General features: G+C 36.7%; 2 protein-coding genes and 1 long non-coding RNA gene across 14 annotated transcripts in view; 1 reads left to right on the top strand and 2 right to left on the bottom strand.

Annotated features, from left to right (window-relative positions):
• The window catches only part of tmem132e (transmembrane protein 132E), a 1,079,249-nt gene that overhangs the window by 530,804 nt on the left and 526,862 nt on the right, over nucleotides 1-21,583 (bottom strand). The gene's annotated exons all lie outside the window — the stretch shown is intronic.
• LOC147844446 (uncharacterized) overlaps nucleotides 1-21,583 on the top strand; it is a 528,585-nt gene that overhangs the window by 183,854 nt on the left and 323,148 nt on the right. The gene's annotated exons all lie outside the window — the stretch shown is intronic.
• Nucleotides 16,135-20,506, bottom strand: LOC147844447 (uncharacterized). The gene is made up of 3 exons (XR_015492184.1): nucleotides 18,938-20,506; nucleotides 18,127-18,680; nucleotides 16,135-17,095 (listed from the first exon to the last, which is right to left on the bottom strand). It is a non-coding gene; the product is annotated as an uncharacterized LOC147844447 (long non-coding RNA).

Raw genomic sequence — 21,583 nt, 5'->3', positions numbered from 1 at the left:
TAAAACTGATATTCAGCAAAAGAGAGGCTGTGTTTCGTATTTTCACTGAAATTGAAAGGAGGCAGTTGTTATCGGCTCCGTTTTGTTATAAATATCCACACAGTGAAGATGACGCTCATCTTATGCAGCACGACGCCTCAACATGTCTGTTGTCTAAGTTGCTAATATTAAAATGAAAATAGGCAGTTCCTTAAATCATGTTTACATTTTATTGTTGATAAAGTGAAACAACGAAGCCAGGGTGATGTGAATGAAGTTATAAAGTACACTGTTCCCTTTGAAGATTTACCCGTGTCCTCGGTATAGTCTGCTTTCCATATCAAACTGAGAAGAAGAGATGCAGCCTTGATCAAACTTGCGAAGTCTGAACTTACAAGGAGAGGATGCAGGACTGAACTGTTTGTAAGGCTACTTAATATTCAGGAAAAGCCCCAATCAGAGAGGCGAACGTCTGCAGCCCCGCCTCCGTTTTCAGATGTCTCCATTTTCCATTATCCACACTGAGACATTATCCACACATTTCGAAACGCTCCGTTTTCGGCGCTCGAGAGCTCTTTTCATCCCCGCTTCTAGCAGCACACTCCATTTCCGCATTACTGGATCTGTAGCGACAACAGACCGCAAGGGATGATGGTCAAGCATGGGCTGATGGGTATTGTAGTTTTTGCTACCTCCCGTTCGCTTCATTCGCCTAAGCAAATTTTCTCAGAAGACCTATAGTTTTACCGAGTCATGCGACTTCGGTAATATCGAAAAAAATTAATATTGCGGTATGACGGTATTTACAATACCGTTACATCCCTAATATATATATATATATATATATATATATATATATATATATATATATATATATATATATATATATATATTAATATAAAACTACAATATAAAGTACAGACATGTTTAAATATGTCATGTAATTCCTACTAGAAAAGCACATACTTTGTAATAGTTTTATTTTTCAGCATGATGTTGATCCCAAACACACTGCTAATGTAGTGAAATCATATTTGGAGAGAAAAACAGCTGATGAAACAAAGACAGTCATGAAATGGCCTCCACAGAGTCCTGACCTGAATATAATATATGATAAGCATAGTATATTTTAAGCAGTATGAGATTCACCTGAAGAGAAAAAAAGAAATAGATATAACATGCTCAATCTATTGACCTTATTCTAAAACGCGGAAGTGCACCTGTTTTCGCGATTGTCTTAGAACTTCTGATTCAGTCGCCTATGGGAGAAATGACTAGGAATAATAAACGGCAGAAAATGACCAAACTACTTGCTCAACAAACAAATGTTTGCATGACTACACAGACCAAGAAGCATAATATAATAAGAAAATATTAAATTGCAACATCAAGCAGCGTAACGAGCAGTTGTTAACGTCAAAAAATGAATGGAAGTGAATGTGACCGGAAGTCGCGAGACAAAAAGATTCAAATGGCAGCGCCCGCTCGACAGCTGAGAATAAGGTGAATAGAAGAACCCTTAGAAATCCTGAAAGATGTTTGACATTAAATAGCAAATGCTTTCAGAAAAGACTCTAGAAATCGTTTAAGCTGTTGCTTGGCGCTAAAGGATCACATTAAACACAGACTTTTGATGCTAGTCTTTTGATTGAAAAAAATTGTGTATAAATATTATTTATATTAAATATTAAATATCATATTTTCTGTTTGTATATTAAAGGTATAGTTCACACAAAAGTAATGACCATGCGCGTGCTCCATACCAAGCTGGTGGTGGCTTACGAGACTGAGATAATGGTTTAAAATAAAAAAGTACATTCACAAAAGGTGAGCAGATTATCTCTTAACAGTTGCTTTTCTAAGAATGAGTGACAGAAGGACATTTGCCATTCCACAAATCAGATAATGGACTGATCAGCGGACTCAACATAAAGGGATTTCCACTAGAGCCACAGGAAACCTGCTGTTCCTAGAAAGCGATCGAAAAACTTCAGCAAGGCCTGTGTAAACATTACAAGCAGATTACAGCTCCAGTAAGCTGAATAGACAACACCTTTTGAGGAACAAAAAAAAAAGTCATTTCCCTCAATAAACCTTTAGCATGCTCAAGAATGACAGCTTATGTTATACAGAACTTGATCCGGAGAGAGATTAATTGCACAAATACAAGGTCAATGACTAAACGGAGACAGAAGACAAGATGCGAGTCTCTAAACACATTAAAGAAAGCCCGGCTTTGATCCGATGTAGACTTCTAATCCCATTGCAGGGGCAAACGGAGGTGGAATCTCCACGGAGTACTCTGTGATTTGTTTGAAATCGTACTCCGTTTGCTACCTGCTACTTTCATCTGTCACACTCAGTAGATTGGCTTAGTACGTGTACAAAATGTTCTGAAATAATACTTGTGTACGCATTTCCCCTATCCATGTCATGCTGTATGTACTGTACTCTTACGGCATTCAGATGAGAGTGTGGCTTTAAAAAATTAATGATGACTTGAATCTTGCTTCGCCTCTCAATTTGTTTCCCAAAAGTACACACTGTGCTGGGGATGGGAAAGAACATATGTTTAAAAAAAATAATAAAATTATACAGCTTTAGGATATAACAATTGATCACGAAAACAGAAAATCTGCATATTTCCAACAGATCATGCACTGTAAAAATATACAGAAATTTGCAGTTTTCTGTATTTTTTTATTCATATTTTTATTTTTTCCAGTTTATTTATGCATTTGAACTGCATCATGGAACATTGATCTTTCTTCCAACAATTTTTAACCTTGAAAAGTATAAAAATAGTTTTTAATAATTTTAATAAATGCTTTTTAATAGTTTAAAGCAGTGGTAGGGAACCTACTGTATATGGCTAGAGACCCACATGTAGCTCTTCGAACAAAAATACATGGCTCTCTAGCAAACTGCCTACAATAATATTTTTCGAATTACAAAATTATTATTTCACTAGAAATAATATAGGAAAAAAACTAATCTTTTTTATTGTAAATTTTTTTACAGTGAAATGATTAAGAACTTAGTTAACAATAAAAGGACATTTCGACCAATGTGCATGTGTGGCACTGTGGATAAACTTAAAATGCAACACCAATAAAGGCAAACAACTAACATGTTTATGGTAACCTCGCATTTAAATTCAAACAATATTCATGAGTGATGATGGCCAAAAGAAGAAATTCAATGAATTGTCCTTCATTTGTCCTTGCTATATACTAATATATAAAGCCCATTGGCTATCAGAATGGCTGTTAGAAATGGTTCTTGATATATTGTCTGGTTTGGTGTTGTGGATTACGGTACAAAATCCTTGTAATAAACTGCCAGTATATTTTTGGATATCTTACAGACTTATTCCTCTATATATCATTTCTTATACATTATACTATTCAAAATCACTAAAATGTCAATAAAAGTCACATTTGTTAAACTGTAGTTGAATTTTCAACACCAAAAGTCAAAAGCAGAGATCGATATCCCATAACGCAATTCACAACAGTAAATAAACAGAAAACACTTGTGATTCACAAACTCTGGAAATAGTTTATTATGTACAGTATGGGATACAGAATGAATATGTTTTGCTTTGAATCACAGGAATAATATTATCATCAGATTTGTTGGTAATTGTGACCTGCTGATGCTGATTTTTGCAGAGCAAAACAAAAATATAATTATATTGCATTTTTATATCAATTATAAATCATTAAATCATCATTAATGATTATAAATCATTACACATTTATTTCAAATAAATAAATTAATTACTAGAACAAATAATATTTTTAAATAAAATTATTAAAATAAACATTTTTTCCCAAACTGCAACAACAAAAACAAGCAATTTGTATTTATTTATTTTTTCTAGTTTCTCAAAAGCCAAAAAAAAAGGTATATTTTGACAAAATATGCTTAATTTATAGTTGTGTGCTATTTTTCTATACATAATAACCAATAAACTTATGGTCACTTTGTTACAATTATAGCTATATTTTTTTCTGAATAAACTCTTAAATAACACTTGATAGATTTTAAACCCTACTATTTTGTTGGAGTGCAGTAAGTACACTATTCTGAATGGCTGTATTTAAATGTCTTAATTTACTAAAATGTATAAATCTATTTAAATTTCATGTTGCGTCTGGTGCAAACAGCAAAACTGCTAATCACTGCAAATCACGCAACGTGTTGGGACCTGAGTTACAATGTCACCTGCTTATCTAATGTTGCCACCAAGGTAACCCATGGTGCTGAAATATGATTGGTTACACTGGAATGGGGGGGGGGGGGGGGGGGGGGGGTTAGGGTGTTGAGAGAAAAAAACAAAAAAACAAAGCCAGCATTGTTTTTCAGATAAACAAGCGCATTCACTGTGCATGTTTCCTAAATATCTGCAAACGTGTTATAGTATTTTTATGCTTTAGAAAAGTCAAAAACTTACATACAGCACCTTTAGATGAGGAAAATAAACATGCATTAATGAATGTGATAAAGTTTGTGAGTTTACAGTATACAGAATACTAAAAACTAAACTACACAACTCAAAAGAAACAATGCTAATCAAAATAATAAGAGTTGACTTACTGCAGAACAAAATGATAGATTTAATTTTATTTTACATTTTTGCATTTATGAGGAAAAACTTTCGCTATGAATGTGACACCTCTTCGTTATGGATGTGACGGATGTGAAATTGACACTTGAGTGACTTTGGTACATCAAATATAATTGTTTGAAAACATTGACAGATATATGTTTTGAGTATTTTAAAATACAGGCACAAAACTTAGAAAGGGTTTCACTGTTTTGGTGAAAACTTTAACATTTGCATGGAATTGCTCATACGATCATTCAGGATATGTACTTGTATATATAGGCACAAATACTCAGTAAATATCTTGATAATAGGCATATAAAAAGGCACTAGTCAATAGTGAGAATTGGTACTTAAATGTAAGTGTTACTATAAATGTACTGCTTAAATTGACTAAGCTCCTGATATATAGACTACTAAGATTAGTGCCTAATAATTCTACCCTCACATAATTATTATATGCTAATTGCTTAAAAGAAAAAAAAGTGCTTAAAGGAGACCCAATTTCCAGTTTTCCAGGAAGTTGTGTCACCTTATGTCTTTATCTCCATACAAGATACAAATTGCTGCCAGTGGCAGGTGGAATGCAGTGTTCAGCATGTTCCTGAAGGTGCAGGGATTCGCACTAGAGCCTGTCTTTAAAAAAACACTGACTGCAAGATAAGATTAGAGCGAAATATAGCTGCTCACTGAAGATAAGAGGTGACTAATTCCCGATGCCTGGGGCACAGAGCCTCCCAAATCCTCACTGCAGATCCCTCGAGTCTGACGTCTACACTGCAAAACAGGAGCAAACTGAGCAAATGATGAAGCTCCTTGAGTTTCGCAGTATTTTCCATATCATAGAGTCACACGTAGAGTTTGGATGAATAGGAGGTTAGAAGTGAAGAAAACTGCACTGGAAAATTAAAGGTGACAGGGCATGCCCACTAAAATAAAGCTCTGGTGTCCCCAGAATGCGTCTCTGAAGATTCTGCTCAAAACACTTCACAGAAGATCATTTATTATAGCTTGTCGAATTTGCAAAAGCACGCCAGTTTTGTGTTTCCCTTTAAATGTAAAATAAGTTGCTGAACTCCAGAAGTGAACAATACAGTCTATAATAAAACAAGAGAAAATCATGTAGCAAAGTGACTGTAATGACCAGAACCAAATACAATACAAGTATGTTTCCACAAGGGCTGAAATTTATAATCGATTTATTTTATTTAACTGATTACAAAAAAATAATCAATTAAATTTGTACCAATCAATGCTTTGTTTACAAAATAAAATACATTTATTGCAAAATTATTTGATTTGCTTGTTATTCATTCATTCATTCATTTTCCTGTCGGCTTAGTCCCTTTAAAAAACCGGGGTCGCCACAGCAGAATGAACCGCCAACTTATCCAGCAAGATTTTACACAGCAGAAGCTCTTCCAGCCACAACCCATCTCTGTGGGAAATGATTTGCTTGTTATTTATTTTAATTAAGCAATATACAGCTTGGTTTTATTTTATGCTGTAATTATATCATTAGTAAATGTAATTTTGGGTGAAACAAAAAAAAAAATATATATATTTTTTTAAAGTCAGAATATAGTACAGTAGCTGCAAATTGTTATATGCATGTGTGTATCTGTGATTGGCTTTTATAGACTTTCTACTGCTCTGTTGCATACCAGTCATATCCTAAAATTGAAAAAAGCTTATTATTTAAATTGATCGATTATAGTGGTAGATAAATCGATTATTAAAATAACTGATAGCTGCAGCCACTCTCCACCCTCCTATTTGTACATGCATTTTGGAATATTGCTTAGAAACGTGTGCTAAATAATAAATCACATGCGATCTATTATCAGCAATGAATCTCCAGCACCTGTGTTCATCTGCAGCAGTGTTTACTACACAAAGTTATAGTTCTCTGCCAAACTACACAAAATATTGCATGTAGATCACAATGAGATAGTCAAATCTGGCTTCTGAAGAGATTTACTGCTGATCACATCACTTTCCTCACATGATGTGCAATCGCTTCTGTTGTATGTATGTTTGACACCCAGTGGTTGAACTAGGTATTGCACTCCTATTTGAAAACACAAACACAGTGTAGATTGCCAGATTAAAGACATAAACCCTACCTAATGACTACCAAGCCTAAAGGCTGATTTAAATTGTGTTCTAAATAAAATCAACGGCACGTAATAAAAGGAATATTTTCCATATTAAAAAGAGTTTTTTCTTCTAACCAACACCTGAAATGTATACTTTGGAAACATCTTCTATTTCTTGCATATGGACAGCAGGATTAAATGACAATGATCACCTCAGGTACACCTCATGTACTTTATTCAGTGTTAAATGCTAATAATAGTTTGAATGCAGTTTTACATGACATATATTGCCATATCCTGAAAGCAGCAGCAACCTCAGATTTTGAAAATAAAATTAACCATTTGAAATTGAACTTTAGAACAGTGACTCAGTGCAAGCCAACAAATATCAGTGTTTCAGCATGTGCATTTAATAGTATTACAGTTAAGTACTAAAGGTTTAATTTGTATTATTTAGATTATAAACCTTATTTCGTTGGAGTGCAGCGAGTGCACTATTCTGTGCTTCTGAACGGCTTTATTTAATTTTCTGTCATGTTTTGTCTGGTAAAAAACAGCCCAATAGCTTATCACTGCAAATCTCATCACGTAGCTTGTTGTTAGGACACAGGGTTACAATGTAACTTACTCACCCAATGTTTATGTTCAAATTTTTTTTTTTTTTTTTACCTTGTAAACACCTTGTATTTTAACTGTAAGAAAAATACAAATGCTACATTAAAATTTTGTAGGTAACAGTTCTGGTTACTGTTACTAATTCAGGTAAGTAACAATAAGTTTCTTTAACATGTACAGAGTGCGATAAATTGACTTACCCAGAACTCCCTGCATGAGACTTCACTTTAGATTTTTTATTATTTATTAATTGACATCACTATGTTTTTATTTTTATTTTTTGTTTTTATTTTATTTTTTTCCTAATCATTTATGTACATTAGAGCTTTATATTACATCTAATGTTGATGAATATAGTTTATTGCATTACTTTAGTTTGTTCCTCAGCTAGTGGAAAAGCTGTTTGAGATAATTATTGGTTTATAAAAATTTGCTTTTGGTTGCGTTTTAGTAACAAATGTGCAATGTGTAGATCCAGCCTGATCTCATGAGGAAACATTTTGGGAAAGGTTTGTCAGTTTAGAGGCTAATTGATACAAATTCAGTAATACGAATACGAATTCAGCTTCCCTTAAACCCAACCGTCAATGGGGAAGGAGCAAATCGTACTAAATTGCACAAAGGAGATTGTACGAACTCATACAAATTAGTCGCTAAATCAATAAGTTATGAATTGCTGTGAGATAGAGTTGGTAGATCTTGGTACATCAAAACATTAGCTTAAGACTATAAATGAACAAAATACAGTAGTTTACTGTGAATTTTTGATTTTTCTTTTTTATGTTTTCTACATAGTTTTAACTATAAAGTTCTCGCATCTACAGTTGTCCTTGTTTACCATAACTTTTACATTTTGTTTTACGTATAATGTTCTTTTTAGCAATGTTTTAATAATTTTATATAAGCTATGCAACATAAGTAATTCCAATGTGACTCTACAGACTACAACCCCCATGCTCCATTGAGTTTGTTGATAAGAATATGTGCTTTACTGAGTGAAGTCCAACTGTGAAGAAGTGAAATGAATGAGAAGCTATGCAGTGGTACATAAAAGTAGTAACAAAACCCAGAGAATTAACACAAAAGAAAAAAAAACTGATGATGAAAAGCAAGACGAAAGAAAAAGAAAAGACATTATTTCAAAGAATAGCGGACGCTAGGTCGAGAATGGCTGCTAAATGACCCAGACAAGGCTATAATATACAGTAGTGCACTTACTGTTGGACATACTGTGGTGAGATGAAGGGGCTTGGCTGAAACACGCAATTCGAAAGTCGGAAATGTACACACCTGCACACAAAGTCTGACCCACACATACACATTTGGGACAAAGCAGTTTTGGGCGACTGATGGCAAGTTGAGGGACATACTTAAAACATATTTAATTTGAATATTGATGTAATTGCTGTTGGTCATTGATCCCCATACCCATAAGTATACAATACACTTTAAATCATTATCAGTCCTAATAATTAATATGGTGTTTTTTTTTTTGTTTGTTTTTTAATAAAAGTTAGATTAAGGACAATTTAAGGATCACTGTGCAATCCCAACATACAAATTGATTATCGTTTTATAAATATGTATTTATATTTATTATACATTGCAACAATCAATCAGACCACAAGGTTTTACTGGTTTTATCAACATATCTTTATCAATTTGTTGGGGTGTGTATCCACAAACTTAAATCCAGGTCAGAATGTATATTTCATGTTAAAATTATGTTTTACATAAAATGGTGTTTTACAAAGATGTAAACCAATGTAAACCGATGTTTACCAATATTTTGACTGTCAGATTTACAGAAAAATTGAAACAATAAAGAAGAAAATATTAATGAATATGAGTTAAAAAACAAAAGTTTTGCGAATTTCATTTCATTAAGACCCCTTAATGGAACTCATCTTTGACCCATGTATGAATACATTTAAAAAAGAAACACAAGAAAACATATAGCTTGAATGCAATGTCAGTCGCTTTAGATAAATTCTCTGAAAAGTGTATTCATGTCAATGGTTATCAGCAACGGCTGTATCATGAGAATGATTTCAACATCAGTTAATCCTTTTAAAAACTGTCACTTGAAGATATTACTGTAGTGACGGCTGTCACGGCAACAAAATGGATTTGAGCTGAAATTACATTTCCCCCCCAAACCAATGGCAGAAAAGGGAAGTGGTTTTGCAGTTTTAATTCATAATGAAGAACAGTTATTTGCTGAGTCCGCCATTGTTTAGATATAAAGTAATAGTAACATAAATCAGACTTGATTAAGTGGAGAAATCGAATCCCTGGAGCATTTCAGATAACATGAAAAGGGAAATGTAGTAAATCTGTTTTAGTAAACATTGTATTCCTGCAAGCATATGGAAGCCATTCTGATTTAGCACTCAATATGACATGGGAAGGGTCTCTTTTTTATACATAATACAACCCCTTACAGAGGTAGTACACCCAAATATTCAGTCATCACTTGCTCACCATTCACTTGTTTGAAACTTGACTTTCTTTATTTTAAAATATATTATTTTTTGTAGAAAGTTGACTCATGCACAGTTTGCACAAAGGGAAAGCAGCTCCCACATACAAAATTCAAAGATAGAACGATAGAACGACGGACGGACAGACGGACGGACAGAGATAGATAGATGGATAGACGGATGGATGGGTAGATAGATAGATGGATAGACGGATGGATGGGTAGATGGATAGACGGATGGATGGGTAGATAGAAAGATGGATGGATGGGTAGATAGATAGATGGACGGACGGACGGACGGAGGGAGGGAGGGACAGATGGATGGGTAGATAGATAGATGGACGGACGGACGGACGGAGGGAGGGAGGGACAGATGGATGGGTAGATAGATGGACGGACGGACGGACGGACGGACGGACGGAGGGAGGGAGGGACAGATGGATGGGTAGATGGACGGACGGACGGACGGACGGACGGACGGACGGACGGACGGACGGACGGACGGACGGACGGACGGACGGACGGACGGACAGACAGACAGATAGATAGACAGATAGATAGATAGATAGATAGATAGATAGACGGATGGATGGGTAGATAGCTGGACGGACGGACGGACGGACGGTCAGATAGATAGATGGGTAGATGGATGGACGGACGGACGGACGGACGGACGGACGGACGGACGGACGGACGGACGGACGGACGGACGGACGGACGGACGGACGGACGGACGGACAGATAGATAGACAGATAGATAGATAGATGGACAGATAGATAGGTAGATAGATAGATAGATAGATAGACGGATGGATGGGTAGATAGCTGGACGGACGGACGGTCAGATAGATAGATGGGTAGATGGACAGAGAAATGGATGGATGGATGGACGGATGGATGGATGGATGGATGGATGGATGGATGGATGGACGGACGGACGGACGGACGGACGGACGGACGGACGGACGGACGGACGGACGGACGGACGGACGGACGGACGGACGGACGGACGGACGGACGGACGGACGGACGGACGGACGGACGGACGGACGGACGGACGGACGGACGGACGGACGGACGGACGGACGGACGGACGGACGGACGGACGGACGGACGGACGGACGGACGGACGGACGGACGGACGGACGGACGGACGGACGGACGGACGGACGGACGGACGGACGGACGGACGGACGGACGGACGGACGGACGGACGGACGGACGGACGGACGGACGGACGGACGGACGGACGGACGGACGGACGGACGGACGGACGGACGGACGGACGGACGGACGGACGGACGGACGGACGGACGGACGGACGGACGGACGGACGGATGGATGGATAGATAGATAGATAGATAGATAGATAGATAGATAGATAGATAGATAGATAGATAGATAGATAGATGGACGGATGGATGGATGGGTAGATAGATAGATGGACAGACAGACAAATAGACAGACAGACAGACAGACAGACAGACAGACAGACAGTTAGCTCCTGATTGGTTAACGCTGCACGAATGTTCGCTAAAGTTTAGATTTTCTAACTCGAGCGATTCGTGCGTCAAACGCGCAAAACACTCAAAACAAAACAAACTGCGCCATCCGTATATATTGTGCAGCAGGATGTCTATTCGCATCTTTGCATCGACCCAACATGTAAATCCCTCACGCTTGATGCTTCCTCTGACTATAATGCTGCGTTCACACTAGATGCAGAGCAACACAAACAGAACACAGAAGTATAAATGCACGACTACTTGCAATGCATTCACTGTAGGTTACGGTGATCACTCAACGCAGAAGTATCAGTAAGCCTTTAATGTCTGCAATAGTTACAGCAAAAATCCACCCTAGCATGACCAGCAAAACCAAAACCCCTCAGCAAAGGACATACGTCTGGCAGAGACTCAGAGGGAGCTCATTACATCATGCATGGATAGATACATGTAGTACCCAATCGCTCCCCTTGACTAAACGGCCCAGTCAATGACAGGCTAATGGGTTTGCGGCCCTCATCATTGACACTGGCACTGACACAGCAACAGCCTGCAGTGCTGAGAGACATATGGACCACCCGCCGTTAAATATGATGAGATCTAATAGATGGAGGTGAGGCTGGGGTATTAAACCTGAAGGGGCTACTCATCAACACACTTCGATCAATGTGTGTTCGCCCGATCCCGTTATCCACTGCCCTTTAACAGCTCCCGAGTTCAAAACAAGACTTTACGTGAGCCACTTTTGGAGTAGGTTTGAATCTAAATGCGTCAAAATATTCCACTCCTTTGTACTATTAGACTAAAGCTAAAAGAATATATTGACCGACATTAAGAATACAAAGCATACATAAGAGCTCGAAGGGATTTGACAAAAGTCTTTCTTCTATACTACATGAACAATGCTTCTCTATGGTTATATTTGCCCATGATCCAATGGGATTGTGGAGCTCTTTAAAATGCAAAAAATGAAAGAGGGGGCCACTGCTGCACATCGCAAAATATCATGTCCGACGGTGTCTGCTAGTGAGTCAGCATTACAAACAGTTCTGGAGGAATAAAAAGCCCTGGGGTACTTAAGGTAAAAGAGGATGGTGGGGATGAGTCTTGATCCACATTTCAGGGACATGTGGGAATTAAACTGAAGGATGGTGTGGCATTAACTGTGCCTAAATTAGTCAAAATAAAATGGTTATGTATACATGCTGTGTATTTACAAAAAAGTGGGGGGATTTTAGTTCTTGGGTGCATTTCCGAAAACTATTGTTAGGCAACTAAGGTCGCAAGTTTCATCGTTACAAGCATAGTTCGTTGATTGAGTAGTTCCCAAATCCATCGTTTCAATGAACTGCGTCGCAAGCTTGTGCGCTTGCAAGTATACCTCTAGAGCTGTAGTTAGAAGCCTAGTTCCTGGCTTGTTCTATTCCCAGTTATCCCCCCTATGTCCTATACATTTCGAATGTTGCAACAATTAAACTTGGAATGATTAAAGTAAACTTTTACGTCCAATTTGCACGCAAGTATTTTGTTACACTTCAGTTTTATCAATCTTCATTTTGACAATTATGCACTCTTTGTACCGCACTTTGAAATGGTTTATGACATTTTGAATGCAGCCGTGACGAAAGCTATAGGTGGCCTATTATTTAAAAGAGGAATTTAAGTTACGTCTCCAAAGCTTGTTAAATCAAAAATGTATAGAATAGGTTAATGGCTTTAATTTATAGTAGTCTATTAATTAAGAAATGTATCTCTATGTCATATGACATGGTCCTTCCTTTTATGCAGTGTTTGAATGATAAAAAAAAACAAATAAATAAATAAATAAATAAATAAATAAATAAATAAATTGAAAAAAAAAACAAAAAAACGAGCGCATGTTTTTATCAAAATCAATATTGGATTTAAAAAATGTGTGTGCGTGTAAAACAATAGAATTTGCACAAAACTTAAGGTTTTTCTCTAAAGAAGTAGTTACTCCAGCCCATTAAGAGCATCATTAGGGACATTTTACATTATATCTAACGTGGTTCAAACAATGGATCTGTGGCAAAGCAACTACGGTTTTGGGAAACACTCATCACTACATTGTTCTTTCACCAATTCTTTTCTACTATGGTTGTTCAGTCACAAGTTACTGAACGTCGTTTTTTAGGAAACGCACCCCTGATCAATGCCGTGATGAGTACAAAACAATAAAAAGTAAAACTCAAAAGTGCATCACAGTGTCGAAAACAAACTAAGTAAAACAAAACATAAATAAATAAAATAAAAATAAATGGCTTAGAAAAACAAAGCAGCATCAAAAAGTCAAGCAAAAACAAAACTAGACAAAAATTAATACAACAGAAAACAACAACACTCACAAACTCACACAAATGAAAAGCCTACAAAAAAAAGCAAAAAAAAAAAAAGTTTTTTTTTTTTTCACTCAACGCAAGTCATACCATAAAAAAACACAAAACAAGGAGTAAAAATATAATAGAATAAAAAAGTGGACTACAAAACGAAACTGAATCCACAACAAAAGTAATTTCTTTAAAAAAGCAAAGCAAGTATCAAAACAAACAAATAAATAAATAAAGAAAGAAAGAAAGAAAGAAAGAAAGAAAGAAAGAAAGAAAGAAAGAAAGAAAGAAAGAAAGAAAGAAAGAAAGAAAGAAAGAAAGAAAGAAAGAAAGAAAGAAAAACTAATACAAAAACAACACAAAAAACATCAAACTAAAAATAATGCATTAAAACTCAAACTAAAAACAACACAGAAACAACAAAGCTAAAAAAAAAACTAAAAACAAATACAACAGAACAACACTCAAACCTAACCACAAAAATTAAATCTTATAAAAAAGTTAAACAAAGCTCAACACAAAATAAAAGTCTTGCCACAACAAAACTAAACACAAAACAAGACATCCAATACAATAAAACTATACAATAAATAACAAAAAAGCAAAGTAAAATACAAAACTAAACAGAAACCTAGTAAAGTAAAAAGGAACACATCAAAAAGTCATACCACAAACAAAACAAAATAAGATAGGCCTATCTGTTGTCCCTGTTTTTGTGTGCTTCAAATGCTAAATATTTCCTTTCGTTTCCGACCATTTGTACACCTAATGTTCATGTTGCGGATGTGAGCACAGACTCCTAATAGTAACTCAAGTAATTTATTTAAATTAAGTTACAAAATATGACCATGATTGCATTAATATAATTGCAGGGTTTTGTTTACAAGAGTTTAATCCACTTACAATAGTGGACAAACACAATGACAGTTTTGAAGGAAAAGCTTGCTTTAACTGTAGTCTGCTCTCTGCAAGACAGTGAAGACAAACAGCCATCTCCCCAGACCAAAAAGTGGTTTGTCACAAAAGTATTCTGGCACTGATTCCTCCGGGTTAGACAGATTTTCAATAAACAAAGAAAGCGCTGAGCTGCTCTAAACGCAGCCCTATTTTTCACTGAATGCTGGATCAAACAGAATGCAATTAGTCTTATGTACAGTATGCACTCACTTTATTTCAAGTACACATTTTTATATACTGAAGTAACGAAATGAAAATTCCCACATGCTACTAAACAATGAAATACAGTCATCATAATGATTTTTGCTACTTGTTCAAACTATTTCTTTAAAATGAGCTGAACCAACCCAATTCTTGAGTTTTTTATTTAAACTTATTTGCTTTAAATCCAATCCACTTAAATTTGTAAAAACAATTAAGTCAACTTCATCGATTTGTGTTTGGACAACACTGCATGACAACAATGCATTTTTTACAGTGATAAGAAAAATATGTACGTTAGCATAAGTCTGGTATGTTAGACTTAATTGGCTTAATTGTGGTTTATTTAATAAGGTATTAAGGGGTACAATTATCCAAATAAACTGAGTTATGTGATTTTAATGCAACTGCTGTTTCAACAATATGCAAGCTAATATTATTGAGCGTCACAATCAAAAAAAATATATATTTTTTTATACTTTATTTTACTATATACATATAATGCGTTAGGTTTGAATTATATTGCAGAAGACTTATGAGTCTACTAGGCTGGGATATGAGTAGGATTATGGACTGATTTGGTGGCATGGGTAGGTTTAGGTGTACGGGATGGGTCAACAGTGTTATAAATGCAATTACAGATTACATTTTACAATTGCAATTACATACAAGTAATAAAATAAAATGTATGTAAAATAAAGTACTTAAGGGCGCTGTAGCAAATGATTAATTAAAGTACATACATAGTAGTTAATCTGACTTCTAATAAAGAGGAAGGAAGGAAGGAAGGAAGGAAGGAAGGAAGGAAGGAAGGAAGGAAGGATGGAAGGATGGAAGGATGGAAGGATGGATGGATGGATGGATGGATGGATGGATGGATGGATGGATGGATGGATGGATGGAGGGAGGGACGGACGGACGGACGGACGGACGGACGGACGGACGGACGGACCGACGGACGGACGGACGGACCGACGGACGGACGGACGGACGGACGGACGGACCGACGGACGGACCGACGGACGGACCGACGGACGGACCGACGGACGGACCGACGGATGGACCGACGGATGGACCGACGGATGGACCGACGGACAGTTTGAGCGGATGGATGGATGAATGGTTGGGCAGATAGATGGTTGGGCAGATAGATGGATGGGCAGAAGAATGTATGGCCAGTAAGATGGATGGGCGGATGGATGGATGAATAGATGGGCAGAAGGATGGATGGCTGGATGGACAGATAGGCAGAAAGATGGATGACTGGATGGACAGATGGATGGGCGAAGAATGGAAGGAAGGATGTAACATACATATATTAGTTTTTTTTCTTTTTAAGCTGTTAATTAGACTTATTTTGTAAAGCTTAGGGGAAAAATACATATATTCACATGTGAAATTCAAACAATATTCAGCAGACCCTATAAAGAAGAAAAGTGGGAAAAGGTGTCAAAAATCTTCAGCTTTTCAAAAGGAATATATTTGCTGACTCCTTTGATCCCTGAGCTCCTGGACAAGAGCAAGAGACTGACAGCTTTCACGGGAGACAAATAATTATGCTTTTGTCAGAAGAGTGCTCTTTTCAATCAACTGTCACTTCACTCAGACACTAATAAAAAAAAATCTGCCAAAATAAATAGACTCCAACAACAACAACAAAAAAACACACTTCTATCAGATGCCTAAAGAAGGGTGATTTTGCATAGCGCTCTCCGTGTGTTTGCTATGAGTCTCCCTGGAGGAATCAAGCCATGCTTCTACCAAGGCTTGAATCAGCAGACAGCTCCACACAGCACACGCACCGACCCTCTGATTCTACATGACATTTCTAAGCTCAAAAAAGGAAGATCTAGGCACTTCTTATTGTGTGGGAGCAGTACACTTGAATACCAAGAGCTTTGTGAATCCAGGTAAAGTGCAGAGGGTTTCTAAAGACGGTAATGTTCCATCACGCTGTATGACTCTTGCAATTTGTGCTCTTCTAGCAACAGACAAAAGTAACAAGTATTTTTTTGTCCTATTTTCAAGTTGTACTACGCCATCTGTTATTCTATTAATCTATTATTCCTTTTTTTATTCCAGCATATAGGGCAGAGCGCTTCATGAAAATGCACTTATTTATTAAAAAAAAAAAATTCAGAGTAATTACCAGATTCTGGATGCTGTAATTAAAACACATTAAAATCTAAATCCATTTTTAATTATGTTTTACATTATTAACATTTTCATTCATTTATTCATTTTCTTGTCGGCTTAGTCCCTTTATTAATCCAGGGTCGCCACAGCGGAATGAACTACTGACTTATCCAGCAAGTTTTTACGCAGTGTATGCCTTTCCAGCCGCAACACATCTCTGGGAAACATCCACCCACACACACACTCATTCACTACAGACAATTTAGCCTACCCAATTCACCTGCACCGCATGTCTTTGGACTGTGGGGTAGACCGGAGCACCCGGAGGAAACCCACGCGAACACAGGGAGAACATGCAAACTCCACTCAGAAACTCCAACTGAGCCGAGGCTCGAACCAGCAACCCAGCGACCTTCTTGCTGTGAGGCAACAGCTCTACCTACTGCGCCACTGCAGGAATCACAATGAAAATAAAGGCTTTTAAAGTAAAAATATACAATAAAATCCAGGATTACCTACTGTATACAGCTAATTTAAAATATCTTTTTTTATTTTAGCTAAGTTTTACCTACATAAAAAAAACACATATTTAAACAATTCTAAGTAAAATTATTACATTTTCCCAGTACAGGGTTGTGGCTGGAAGGCCATCCACTGCGTAAAACATATGTTGGAATAGTTGGTGGTTCATTCCGCTGTGGATAAATAAGGGAATAAGCCGAAGAAAAATTTGTGAATGAACGAATGAATGAATTACATTATATATATATACAATCCATAATTATGAAAAGCATAATCATAATTATACTGGTGCCCTACTTAAAGGTAAAAATGTGTGAAATACATAAATTAAGTAAATTAAAGTCTCCTACAAAAAAAAATTTGATTCTGTGATATTATTTACACACATACACAGATCACATACTGTATCACATACAAATTATGGAGAATGACATTTAAAAAAAAAAGTTTTTATTGATTTAATAATTTTGGGTAATTTTTTCTTTTCAATAACAAACATTTAATTTTTCTAAACATTTTATAAACCCAGTTTTGGTTGTCAAGTGTATTTGTGATTGTCTAGAGTCTGAACATACTATGCAAATCACAAAATGATGCTTATGCAGTTTCATTCATTCATTTCCTTCGGCTTAGTCCCTTATTTATCAGGGGTCGCCACAGCGGAATGAACTGTCAACTATTCCAGCCGCAACTACTCCCGGGAGTCTTCCGTATTTCAGACCCATCTCCCGTCACCGTCCCATTTAGTTATTTCTCCCGTAAAACTTCTGTAACTACTCCCCAATTAGTGTGAAACCTTTTTGATGTTTCATAGGTTTGTACCTCTATGATGACACTGTTTTATAAACAATTTATTAAATCTGTTTTACCTTTCTGCATTGTAACTTGGTACACTAATCTAAGTCTGTCAAATAAGAAGTTGTTGAGTAGCTTTGTGAAGGTGGCAGGCAAGGTTATCAGTTTTAACCAAACTTCAGCTCAGGGTATCTTAGGCACGCTGGATCACCCACTGTATTCTGTTTCAGCTGCTGCCATCAGCACATAATTTTAGAGTTCCCATATTCAGGACAAACATTCATATAAATCATTTTATAATGGTGGCCATTAGGTCATTAAACGAGTCAAGCTGGGAGGAACATGCATTTAAATATTCATTTATTGTATGTTTTATGGTAAAAATTTGGTAATTTGTACATGGAACTTCACCTGTGTTATGGCACCTTGCTGTAATTTTAGTTTCCCTAAACAGGATAATAAAGTTGAGTCTTAGTCTTATGGGGCTTTAAGTTGGGATACGGGTAGTAGAGTTGGGCCGAAAAGACGATGCCATCGTCCATCATAGATGGCCGACAGACACCACAATGCTGAGCCGGCATCACGATCCTCCGCCCCGCCCCTTTTGGCAATCTGCTCGCGAAAAGTACACACTCAGGCCCTGTTTACACTAATAGGTCTTAGTTTTTTAAATGGCATTTTGGAACGAAAACGATCCACATCCACTCTGGCGTTTCACCTAGCATTTCTGAGCAGCCCTATTTCCACACTACCATTGAAAATGCACGTCACGTGACCACACACACATACACACTGTCATGCGCTCGAGACAGTGGGTCCAAGCAGTCAGCGGGTCAGTAGACTGGTTCAATCTTTCACTCTCACGCTTGTACTTAGTAATTCTAGTGAAAAACCTCAGATAATGTTGGCTGGTTCCTGTTGCTTGTGCACCTTTTTTACCAACCAAGATTGTCGACGCCATTATAACGACACAGATCACTCTGCCTACTCACGAGCCCCACGGAAAAAGTGATTGACAGGTGGTAATTGTGTGTGTAACTTATCTTTATTTATTTATTTGTTTATTGGTAAAACAAAGACCATGAGGATCAGGTAGTTAAAACGGTAGGCTACGAATGATTCATTAGTTTTGAATTAATTAATTATTCACCGCCGCCAATGACAACGATGCCATCGCCCATTGCAATGTTTCATATCAGACATGGTACGATGCCAAATTAGTCGACATCGACCAACCCTAACGAGTAGGGTTAAAAAAAGTCTAAATTCAGTTTAATGAATAATTTCAATTGAATGAAATTACTTAACTATGAACTTTGGCCAAAAATGAAACATTTAAACACGCTCTGCAGCCCACTTTGGAGTGTAGACTACTGATGTATACTGAGTGCTGTGGAATTGCTGACATTTATATAACGAGTGCTCTGAAACTTCATCTTGATCAGAAGGCCAGCACAAATGATTGACGGGGTGGATTTGGCACACATGCTGCTAGTTTATGAGGCTTGATATAAGATGTCAATTACCTTGGAGTAATATTTAAAGCTGCTGTGAGCAAGGGAGTCTACATCATGTTTTTTGAGTAGTCGAGCTACAGTCAGGTTGAGCATCGATGACACAATGCGTAATCTAATATCTGGATTAAATATGTTTTGTGCAGCAATGCAAAAAGTCAATCTTAGATCAAATAACATTCAGGGTTTGTCCTGGGTCTTTAATGATGGCGGCTGAAGAACATGGTCATCAATGCACACAGTAAACTTGTAGTACTGTAATATACACAGTACTACACAATATGAGTCTCTTATGCATTCACGAAGAAGTGGTAAAAATAATCTAACCATTCACGAAACAACCTTTTAGTCCAAATGTCTGCTCATATATACTCAAATACACTGTAAAATTGCAGGGTTCCACACAAATGCTTCATGTTGTTATAACACAAATTAAGTTAAGTAGTTTAAACAAGCAGCAAAAGTTTGTGTGTGTGTGTGTGTGTGTGTGTGTGTGTGTGTGTGTGTGTGTGTGTGTGTGTGTGTGTGTGTGTGTGTGTATAGAGTGAGCATTGAGCCCAAAAAATACTTTACATCTCTACATGTACATGAGAGTATGTGTAGTGTGTGTGTGACAAATTATGTCAGTACTGTAGTACAAGCACACTGTACACACACTGCTGAGATATTGTAAATCAAATGAAGACAGACAATTTCTTTGTTTTCAAATGAATCAGCCATTTTGAATGAAGTGTTTGTGTGAATGATCCAATAAATCACTTAGACAAAAAATGACGCTTGGATTCTTATTAATGTATCCCTTACTGGCCTAATTCAGACCAGCACATAGAAAGTCCACTAGGCAAAATACAAGTGGACGAAAAAAAAAGAGCAAGCAAGCGAACAAATGAATAAATGAACAAATGAACGAATGAACGAACGAACGAACGAACAAACAAACAAACAATCAAATGAACGAGCAAGTGAACAAACAAACATGCAAACAAATGAGCAAAAAAAAAAATCGAGTGATTGAGCGAGTGAGCGAACAAGCAAGTGAACAAACAACCAGGCAAGCAAACGAGCAAGCGAACAAAGTTACTCTGGGCATCTCTAATAAGCACACCCCTAGCAGAGTTTGAAATTGGCCACAATGCTTGCTGTTGATATTACAAACAATGATATTTTGCTTTGACTCCAACTTTGAAAACGAGACAGGCATTATAGAGTTCTCAGATAATGCAACCAGGTTTTGATCCAACAGGCAACATCTTATCTCATTGCAGCTAATCAAAAAATGAGTAAGACTGATCAGGGATGCACAATATTATCGTAATCGGCTGACATCAGCATATAAATTATTATTGCATCAGCTGATATGTAAAAATTATGCAGATGTGCTTTGCCGATACAGGAGCATTGATTATGCACAAGCATCAACTTACTTTTTAAAATAAGTGATAAAGGATCCATTATGACAGTGGTGTTTATTCCAAATTAGTTGTTAATATCAATTAGTTAAAATCATCAGCATATCGGATATCGGTAAGCCAACACGGAATTTGCGTGCACAGAAATTTGCAGATTTCCACAGATTTTTAGCACATCGAGTCTATTTATTTACGTGTGTGTAAATTTATATTTTTTCCATTTTAAAATAAATTTCTGTAATATTATAGACGAATATGATAATGTTCATTTGATATATTTACAATACACTTTGTAAAGTAATACTTTCAGTCTTTTAGTAAATCTAATATATTTAGAGACTTGCTTTGTTTACCAAATAAGTGGATCTAGATGGATTTGTATTGTAAACTTTTACATAAAGTTAAAAAG

The sequence above is a fragment of the Danio rerio genome, chromosome 5, assembly GCF_052040795.2.
Source record: "Danio rerio strain M-AB ecotype USA chromosome 5, GRCz13ab, whole genome shotgun sequence".
NCBI lineage: Eukaryota > Metazoa > Chordata > Actinopteri > Cypriniformes > Danionidae > Danio > Danio rerio.
The sequence above is the reverse complement of the archived record's forward strand: the minus strand, read 5'-3'. Positions and strand labels throughout refer to the sequence as shown.